Genomic DNA, 11,424 nt, shown 5'->3' with positions numbered 1-11,424 from the left:
GCTTAATTGGGAATTCCTGAGCCAATTCTTTCAATGTGGAATAGGAGGAAGCTGCTAGAAAGGAATTGTCAGGTGGATTTTCTACATGCCGCCAAAATAAGTAACCTATTCTAGGGCTAGGCACAGAACCTGGGGTGAGCATTGAAGCCTGACCAGAGGGAAAGAAGGAGAATGGTGGAAATTTCTTAGAACCGTAGATCCTGACCTCTACCCTTTGTTTGGTTCAAGGACCCTGTGATGGTTAATTTTACGCCTAAACTTGGCTGAGTTATAGCGCCCAGATATGTGGTCAAACATTATTCTGGATGTTTCTATGAAGGTGTTTTTGGATGAGATTAATATTTAAATAAGTGGACTTTGAGTAAAGCAGATTGCCTCTGTAATGTGGGTGGGTCTCATCCAATCAGCTGAAGGCCTGAATAGAACAAAAGTGACCTCCCCTGAGCATGAAGGAATTCTCCAGCCCAATAACCTTTGGACTTGAACTATGGTATCAACTCTTCCTGGGTCTCTAGCCTGCCAGCTCACCCTGAAGGTTCTGGACTTGTGTAAGCCAGTTCCTTAAAATAAATTTCTATATCTATACATCCTAATGGTTCTGTTTCTCTGGAGAACACTGAGTAATACAGAGCCCTCTGAGTTTTTAGAAGGAATATTTAACGAATGCCTTCTATGTGCCAAACTATGGTCCTTCCCCCCAACCCCCCCCAAAACTCTGCAAACACAGGCTTTACTTATGGTCTCCAGGGAATCACCAAATCTTTGAAGCACATCATGGATTCCCTCTCTCAAATTAAAACCTCCTGGGCCTCCAGCTAGTAAAAGGGATATAACTGAATAATTCCTCTTCCAAATTTTCCTGTCCTGAAAGCAATTACCACCTGGCAGGTGGCTTAAGGAATGTAGCTACATGAAGTTTTAAAAGCATCAGGAAGGTGTCCCACCAGAAATCTCCCTCTCCCTCACCTCTCTGAGGGGCCAGGGACTATACAGTATTCTGTAGTACAGGCTTCTTAATTTAACTGCAGTAAGGCATTGCTACCTCACATAGTGTGGCTGAGACTAGCTGGTTATTCCCAAACATCCTCAACTTGTTCTCACTGATGGAATGTGAGTGAAGGTTGTATGTGTGGCCTCCGGTCAGAGGACATTCAGATGGAGAAGTCTTTTCATGCTCTTTCTTCCCTTGCAGCAGACCCAGTGAAGGACTTTTTGGAGATGATGACAGAGGCCCTGGATGGATGGAGCTTGAAAGAGCAAGAGGCCAGATCCCCTTTCTCTCCTACCACTATATTGGACTGTGATAGAAGCAAGAAATAAACCTTAACTTTGTTAAATTACTGAGATCTGGGAGTTGTTTGTCAGCTTATCCTAATGAATACACATGGGGATTTTGTCACTGGAAAAAAGATCTTCGTAGAAATACCAGAGAAATACCAATTTTAAAGAGCTAATATGATTTACACCATTATTACCCATTGACCTTAGCAGAGAATAAAGGAAGGGTCCTGAGGAAATAGCCCTAGTTAGGACCAAGGAGTCTAAACTCAGAGATGACATGAGGTGACCAGGCTCCTGTCAGAAGCTGCCATGCTGTAGAAGTGCAGAGGGCATCATTTACACAGGCTCTGTAGTTCCCTGGAGTTGTGCAGTGCACAGCCTGCCCAGCCTTACAAAGTAGCCCTGCTCCTGGGAGTGGCAGAGCAATACAAAAGCAGCAGGAAGAATTGAGAGGGGCAGTAGGAGGGTGGTGCAGAGCACTCCATGCCTCTTTCCTGGCTTCATCCTCCAGCCAAGTGTTGGCCCTGTTATTGCTGAGGTACCTGAAAATTCTACCCACACTGCAACTAATCACATTCCAAAACAAAAGGACTGACTTTTAAGCCCTTTCCTCCACAAAAGGAAGCGTATCTTCTCTGAAATAGTTCTTTAGGGTCTACTCTAAGTTACTGGTTACTAAAGGAGAAACTATACTGAAAAATGACTTATTTGTTGGCCCTGCAGTTAGAAAATAGGGATTATTATTCCCATTTGTCATGGAAAGTCTTTCTTTATGACTCCTCTGTACATGGTCCCCCACCCCGCCCCCTTTCAATATACTTTATATTATGGAACATTTCAACAGTACAAAACAGAGAAAATAGTGTAATGGACAATTGCCAAGCCTCAACAATTATTAACATGTGGAAATCCTGTTTCCCTCCACCTAACTGGATTATTTTGAAATTAGTCCCAGATTTCATATCATTTCATCGATACATATTTTAGTATTGTGTCTCTAAAAGATAAGGACTCTTAAAAAAAAAACATAACCATAATGTCATTATCATACCTTAAAAAGTCTTAATATTATCAAATAGTCAGTGTTCAAACATTCCAAATTTCTCATTATTTATTAAGTTTTTTAAAATTAGTATTTTATGGTCCATACATTGCAGTTAATATATCTTCTTCATCTTTTTTAACTTACAGGGTACCCTGCCTTTTTTTCTTTTTCCTTTTATTTGTTGGAGAAACTGGATTATCTGTTCTGTAGTTTCCCACATTCTGCATTTTCCTGACTGCATCCCTGTGGCATCATTCAACATGTTTCCCCAAGCCCTGTATTTTCTGAAAGGTATTGGTTAGATCTTGATTAGTTCAGGTTCCATTTTTTGACAAGGATACTTCATAGCTGGTGCTGTGAACCTCCTACTGCATCACATCAGCATCACATGATGTCTGATTTTCTCCTCTTCTGTGATGCTAGGATTGATTAGTGAATTCAGGCATTTCCAGCCTGATCCATTCATTTAAAAGTACCCCATAAGCTTTTCCCCGATAGTTTTTAATAGCCATTGATGGGACCTCCCTGGTGGCGCAGTGGTTAAGACTCTGTGCTCCCAATGCAGGGGGCCTGGGTTCGATCCCTGGTCAGGGAACTAGATCCCACATGCATGCCACAACTAAGGAGCCCACGAGCTGCAATTAAGGAGCATGCCTGCTGCAACTAAGACCTGGTGCAACTAACTAACTAAATAAATAAATCTACATTTAAAAAAATAGCCATTGATGATCATTGTTTAGATCTATTATTTCATTAGGGATTAGAAAAGTATGGTATCCTAATTCTGCAATTCTTCCTTCATCTGCAAGCTGGAAAGCTTCTGAAACAAGAACTTTTCCTTAACAACAATTCAGCTATCCTGAGATACAGTTCATATAGAAAAGACAAGACAAATGCTCAATCCTTTCCCTTTTTAAACCAGTTTTTAGAGTGATGAGTTGGTTCCCTAGCAACCTGTAAAGGTGACCTATGAGGAGGTTTTTTTTTCTGGTATAATTATAAACTCATGGATTTTAATATATTTGATGAATTTCAATCCATTGGAGATGCTCAAATTATTCCATCTTTGAACATTGAGAGTCTCTTTACATTGGCTCCTGACTTGAGTCTTTGGTACATAACACAGTCATCTCTGAAAGCTTCCTTGCTTTCTAGTATGACAAAATGCTCATTTTTTGCCCTAGCTCTGGAATCAGTGATTATCCACAGAAGCCCTGGTTCCCTTTAGTGACCACAATTGAATTGAGGGACCACATTCTGGGTGCCAGGGGTATTTCTTGCTCCTGGCATTGCCATGTGAGTAGGCCTTTTCAGTGGCCAGAGCCAGACTGGCCCCACTTCTGCTTCATCTCCTCCTACTGCCCTCATTGACTTCACTCCGAGCACGCTCTCGTCCTTGCTCACTGTGCCACTAAAAGGAAGAGAGCAGGCAACTCCTGCTGAGGGTCACGTCATTGCCCTTGCTGTTCCCCATGCCTGTCATGCACTCCTCCAAACACCGCTGCTCACTCCTTGTATCCTTCAGGCCTTTATTCAAATGTTGCCTGCTCAGTGAGACCATCCTGAACACCTCATCCAACACAGAACACAGATCCCCTGCCCTCTCCAATATTCTTCACCCCTCTCCCCTGCTTGAGCTTTCTCCCAGCACAATACTATGTAACTTACTTGTTGCTATTTTGTCTGCCATCCATTTACTCACTAGAATGTACAGTCCAAAAGGGCAGAGACTTTTGTCTGTTTTGTTCAGAGCTGTATCCCTGGCATCTAGAACAGGGTCTGGCACAGAGTACCTGCTTATTAAATAGCTGTTGAAGAAGTGAATTGCAGGACTTCCTTGGTGGCGCAGTGGATAAAGAATCTGCCTGCCAATGCAGAAGGCACAGGTTCAAGCCCTGGTCCGGGAAGATCCCACATGCAACAGAGCAACTAAGCCCATGTGCCACAACTACTGAGCCCGTGTGCCACAACTAAGACCCAGTGTAACCAAATTAATTAACTAATTAATTTTAAAAAGAAAGAAAGAAATGAATTGCAGGACATCCCTGGTGGCACAGTGGTTAAAAATTCACCTACCGATTTAGGGGACACGAGTTCTATCCTTGGTCCGGGAAGATCCCACATGCCAAGGAGCAACTAAGCCCTAGTGCCACAACTACTGACCCTGTGCTTTAGAGCCTGCAAGCCACAACTACTGAGCCCACGTGCCACAACTACTGAAGCCTGCGTGCCTGGAGCCCGTGCTCCACAACAAGAGAAGCCACCACTTGCCACAACTAGAGAAAGCCTGCACGCAGCCATGAAAACCCAACGCAGCCAAAATAAATAAATAATAAATAAATAAATTTCTTAAAAAAATTTTTTTAAAAAACTGAAATTAATTGCAAGGAAATAAGGCTATTGTGACTGATCTTAGCCCATCCAGTCTTTCAGTTATTAGACACTTTTGGCAAACATTTGTAGCCTCCAAAAATGAGAGGTCTGTGGGGAATGTAAGCTCACCCTGCCCCATTATTTCACCAAGTCTGGAAACGGGACTAAATTCAGTCACACCCACAATTGTTAGCCTCATGGGCCATTGTAAGGACTGTGGTTTTTAAGCTGAGTAAGACAGGAGGTGTGAAAGACAGGAGTCAAGGACAACTCTCCAGGGTTGTGTTATTTGTCTGGGGGGTTTGGGGCCAAAACCAAAACTTTTAGAGTGGTGTTGCCATTTACCAAAATGGGGAAGAAAATGAGAGAAGCAGGTTTTGAGGGACAAATCCTGTTGGTTTTGACAGACCAGTGAGATACTGGAGCTGTCAATTGGGCAATTAGAAGGGTTTCCAGTTCAGAGGCGAGGTCCTGCCTGGGTAGATAAATTTGGGAGTCATCAGTGCAGAGATGGCACTTAAACCCTTGAGACAACAAGAGAGGAGATAGAATGGAGACAAAGTTTCAGGATTGATCCTTGGGTACTTTAAGGTCCGGGGGAAGAGGAGGAACCAGCAAAGGAGGCTGAGAAAGATTGTCCTGGAAGGCGGCCAGAAATTGTGGAGAACGTATTGTTCTGAAACTGTTCCAAGGAGGACGGAGTGAGCAACTGCCTCAAATGCTGCTGATGGGTCAAGTAAAATGACCACTGGATTAAAGATAGTAACTGGGGCTTCCCTGGTGGCGCAGTGGTTAAGAATCCGCCTGCCAACGTAGGGGACACAGGTTTGATCCCTGCTCCGGGAAGATCCTACATGCTGTGAAGCAACTAAGCCCGTGCACCACAACTACTGAGCCTGCACTCCAGAGCCCACGAGCCACAACTACTGAAGCCAGCGCACTTAGAGCCCATGCTCTGCAACACTAGAAGCCACAATGAGAAGACCGTGCACCGCAACGAAGAGTAGCCCCTGCTTGTTGCAACTAAAGAAAGCCCGCGCACAGCAACGACGACCCAACACAGCCAAAAAAATAAAAAATAAAAAAATAAAGATAGTAACTAATCATCCCTAGGGGATAAATCAAAACCAGCACACAAATACATACCCCACTCCCCACGCTGATTTATCTTAAAGTAAATCATAAACAATATGACAAGGTTTTTCCAGGTACATTTTATGGGATGGAGGGCAACAATATGGCCCAATCTTACCTAGACCGGAGTGGGGAGCACGCACCCTGGTGTTTCTGATCTTCAGGGTAACACTCAGGCCATCTCAGACATTGGAAAACCAGAGCATCCCTTTAGGCAGGGTTAGAGAGTGTCTTTCGTTCCTGGGAAACACCACTCCAGGGGAGATGCCCCCCTCACCTGGGTGTTAAGGGGAAGTAGGGCAGCTTCAGAGCGGACAGGTGAGGTCGAATGAGCTGCATTAAAAGTGGAGGCGTGGCAGTACCTGCGGGGGGTGGGGTGGGGGTGGGGAGGGGGCCCTAGCCACCCTACCTGGAATCTGCCTGCACCTAATATCCACTTCTCCCCACTTTCCCATCCTATTTCACGTCAGAACTAGCAGCCTTCCTATCAGCCTTTACCAGGGAGCCCTCCGCCTCACATCTTCATTCCACCCTACTTTTCCCCAACCTTTGACTGCCTCAGCCTCTCCACAGGGAACACAAAGGTCAATACCTTAAAGGAAATTCATGATAATTGAAAACAATGATGGGGACTTCCCTGGTGGTCCAGTGGTTAAGATGTTGAGCTTCCACAGCAGGGGGCGTGGGTTTAACCCCTGATGGGGGTGGGGAACTAAGGTCCCACAAGCCCTGCACAGCCAAAAAAATAGAAAATAAAAATAAATAAAATTGAAAACCATGATCACTTTGATACAGGATAAGATTGAGACAAATCTCTCCTTTAGTGGAACACATTTAATTCCCCACCTGGCCCTTTCCCTTGAGCATAAGTACCTATAGCCTCCAAAACTATAAGGAGGTAGGGAAGGGGGATGAGGGGACCCTGACACTTAGCCTAATGTTTCATGTCAAATACAAGGAGAGCATATTCCTTCACCAGAGCTATCTCCTTGAGCCTCTTATAATCAAAAAATTGATTATATGGTTTCTAATCAAACATTTTTGCCCTTAAGGTATCACCCACAAATCTACTGCAAGACAGCGCAATATATGAAGTCAGGTTTGGGAAGAGTCCCTGACCTCAGTTTCCTAGTCTGAAACCAAGCAGGACCCTGTTGGGCTCCCAGGTACAAATCCTATCTGTGCCTGAGTTCCGAAGGGCAGGTTCAAACAGTTGCTAATCAGGGAAGGGAGGGGATGCAGAAACAAGGGAGGAACAGTCAAGAAACAATAGTGCAGCCTTGGGGCAGAGTCCTGGTTCCTCCTCAAGGAACTTATATAACAATATCTTTGAGTTCACCTGCAGGAACTAAGGCCCCATCCCGGTGGAGGATGGTAACTTGGTGCTGAGCACAATTCCTGGAGCACAGCCCTGTTGCCTCACCACTAGCCAAGCATTAGAAAATCAAACAGGGACTTCCCTGGTGGTCCAGTGTTTAAGAATCCACCTTCCAATGCAGGGAATGCGGGTTTGATTACTGGTTGGGGAACTAAGATCCCACATGCTGCTGGGCAACTAAGCCCGCATGCTCTAGAGCCCGTGTTCAGCAACTACTGAGCCCATCTGCTCTAGAGCCTGTGCACCACAACTAGAGAGAAATCCATGTGCTGCAATGAAGATCCATCCCGTGTGCCACAACTGAGACCCAATGCAGCCAAATAAATAAATACAAAAAAAAGAAGAAGAAAGTCATACACCCTGCAGCTCTCACCCCAAACTCTGCCTATAAAAACTTTTCCCCCAAAACCATCAGGAGGTTCTGGGTTTTTGAGCATGAGCCACCTGTTCTCCTTGCTTGGCCCTGAAATAAACCTTTCTCTGCTCCAAACTCAGATGTTTTGGTTTATTTGGCCTCACTGTGCCCTGGGGACACAAACTTTGTTTGGTAACAAGTCGATCCATAAAATGCAATGATTTCCAGCCACAAAAACCTTTACACAAATCTACCTGAATGGATGTGGAGCCATCCCCTAGTCATATTAGGTGAAAAGCAGAGTATTTATTATGTTACCATTTGTGTAAAAGAAACAAAGAAAAAAAAAGAGGGCACAGAACTTTTCTGAATCTGTGACAGATTGGTATAAAGAGAGAAAGGAGACTTGTATTTCACTATATAGCTTTTTGTTGTTTTGCAATTATTAGAATGTACATAAATCATCTATTCAAAAACTAATTTAGGGCTTCCCTGGTGGTGCAGTGGTTGAGAGTCTGCCTGCCGATGCAGGGGACACGGGTTCGTGCCCCGGTCCGGGAAGATCCCACATGCTGCGGAGCGGCTGGGCCCGTGAGCCATGGCCGCTGAGCCTGCGCTCTGCAACGGGAGAGGCCACAACAGTGAGAGGCCCGCATACCGCAAAAAAAAAAAAAAAAAAAAAAACTAATTTAAAAAAGACTAAAAAAAGCACTTAGGAAATCAATACTATTCATGTGATTGATTGATCTTGGCCTTCCAAGGCGGACTTGTAGTTAAGAATTGAAGAAGGGAGTGCTTTTAGAGGGATACATTGATCTCCTAGGGAAAGGTTTTAAAGCTGGGGGCAGGCTTGGGATAAGGAGAGTGGAAAAGGTGTCAACACACACCCAGAGACAATTGCACTTGAAAGAACTTGTGAAGTACTTAAGCTCTAAGCCATTTTGTGATCTAAGCCTGGCCACAATGCTTGCCCTTGAACAGGTCTCAGTAATTAACGATCTTAAGGGAGGGGATGAACAAACAAGAAAATAATAGTGCAGGCTTGGGGCAGGGTCCTGGTTCTTCAAGGAATATACATAACAATAAATCTTTAAGTTCTAAAAGAATTAAGGCCCCCACTCAGGTGGAGGATGGAATGATGTTGACCCTTCCGAATCAGTCAACTAAAGCTTGGACTCTGTCAACCTTTGCCCCAATTCTATGCTGAATTCTCCTCTGCTCAAGCTCCCTCGTGAATATGCATGTACCCTTAGCTTAAAACTTCTGCAATTTTGCGGTTGGGGAAGCAGTGTTGGGAAAGTGTTCTCCTTCCTCGCTGCGAGTAATAAATCCTTCCCTCTCCTGCTCTTTGGCTGTGTCTATTGGCTCAACACCCACCAAGAGGTAAACCCAGTTTTCCGATAACAAAAGGGCCTCAGTGACAATCTGAGAGGTAAGTGCTAAGCTGTGGATTGATCAAGGGAAAGAGAGAAGGGTGTAGATTTGCAGAAAAAAAAAAAAAGGTCTGTTACAGCAGTTAAAGCAGATTTCCCCCATCCCTGGAACTCTCCACCACATTGCTCTACTTTATCTTCTTAGCATTTGTCAGTGTTTTGTTTCCACGTTACAGCCAATCCCCCTCCTCTAGAGTGCGATCTGCTACAGAGCCCGACCTCTGCCTTGTTTCCTACTAGGTCTCCCGCGCCTAGAGGTCTTCTCTTCCTTCCTTTCCTGCTTCTTTTTTTCAGGGGTGGGGGGGTTAGTATATTGATTGGATTTTAAGATTATGGTAACCTCATACATGTTTTAGAGATTTTTAGGGTTTTTTTCCCCCTATGGCCTGAAATAAGAATACCTGATCCCTGGGAATCTTCGGGAGAATTGGTTCCAGGACCCACCATGGTTACTGAAATCCGTGGTTGCTCAAGTCTCACGTCAGTCGTTTGAAATCCGCGGTTCCGCAGCCGCAGATTCAAGCAACCTTGAATCATGTAACACAGTATGAATTTATTTTTAAAAATCCACCTGTAACTGCACCTCACACTTAGTTGCAGTTCAAACCTGTGTTGTTCAAGGGTTAACTGTAGTTTAAACAACGCATCAATTATCTTTTTGTTAAAGCAGTGCTACTCAAAACGTGATCTGCAGGCACGAAAATGCAAATCAACTTTGTCACTAAATGTACAGTTTATAGTTCAGCCTATTTTTTTGTGTGCCAGACAAAATGATATTATTTATGAAGCCATTGCAACAGTTCTAGAAGAGTTAATGAGGAAGGCGGTACTGGAATGGTCATAATGGATGTTCTCCACTATGCTATTTACAATATATAAAAGTTTAAGGGACTTCCCTGATGGTCCAGTGGTTAAGACTCTGTGCTTCCACTGCACGGGGCACAGATTCATTCCCTGGTTGCGGGAAAGTAGATCCCGCATGCCGAGCTGTGGGTTCCAAAAACAAATAAAATAAAATAACCAAGACATTCAAATTATTGACATGGAACTGATTTTTAAATTATGATACATCCAACCAATAGAATATAATTCAATTATTATAAATAATGTATATCTATAATTGATATGGGAGGTCTTTCACATTTTTAAGTGAAAAAAGCAGATTGCAAAATAGTTTGTGTAGTATTTAATTTGGGGGAGAATAACCCTGCCTCATTTCGGCTCATGTACATTTACATGTGAAAATTTCCTTAAAGTATATATCCCAAAATACTAATAGTGCTTAATTCTGAGTGGCTAGATGAAAGTTCTTCTTAAAAACTACCTTTACCCCACAACCTATAACAAGATCAATACAAAGTACAAAACTACTGTATACACCAATCTCATCAGCTTAGAATATAACAAGGCCTTAACACATTTAATATTCAAATGAATATGCCTATATTCATTTGAAAATATATATCCCAATATACGAAACGTTGATTTTGCTCCATAGGTTCTCTTCTCTGATATTTCCTGGGACCCCCAGGTTGACTTACTCAATTCAAAGGGGTCATTTCAGGACACCATTAATAAAATCAGTTGTTTGTTTTTAGCAAGACTTTCTTGACGAGTAGTATGTTGATGTATGTTCTGGCATAAGCTCCTTATCTCTTTGCAGGACAGTAACAGTTTCATCACTGGCTACTTGCAGTAACACTGCATCAAATGGTAGATAGAACCCAGATCTACTGGCCCACTGCTTTTTCAAAGGTTAGATTGAAATCACTCCTCTAATCTCTTCCGCGAGTTTTGATTGGTGTAGATTTTCTTACTTTTTTGGGGATCAATTTTGGTAAGTTAAATTTTACTAGGAAGCCATTGATTTTTCTCTATATTTTCAAATATATTGCTGGAGTGTTACACAGATTTTCTTATAGTTCTCTATATCTCTTCCATATCACTTTTGATTCCTAATTGAGCAGATGGAAGAGCAGGCAGTAAAAGAGATTGAGAAGAAAGGGTCAAAAAGATTAGGGTTGAACCAGGAGAGTTGAATATTATGCTAGGCACTGCAGGTACAAAGATATGCCAAAAAAACCCACCCCACAACAAAAAACAAAACAAAAGATATGCCAAGCCTCATGCTGCTTCATATGTTGTCTCTTTCCATTATTCTGAATTACTTCATTACTAATTGCTATTTGGAGAAATAGCTACTGCTCTGCTGCTTCTGCTTATGGAAAATCTAGATAGAGGCTTGTCCAAGGGTTTTTTACTTTTTTTATTTTTAAATAAAAAAATTTTTAAAGAAAGAACACAAACAAGGAACTTCCCTTTGCATTCAAAGACTGACCTTAAGATTTATAAAGTCAGTACTTATATATTACTCACTAGTATTAATAATATTAAAGTTTATTTACTTTACTTACTTTGGACTTAA

Source organism: Phocoena phocoena, chromosome 18 (genome assembly GCF_963924675.1).
Source record: "Phocoena phocoena chromosome 18, mPhoPho1.1, whole genome shotgun sequence".
NCBI lineage: Eukaryota > Metazoa > Chordata > Mammalia > Artiodactyla > Phocoenidae > Phocoena > Phocoena phocoena.
This window is presented reverse-complemented; position numbering follows the sequence as displayed.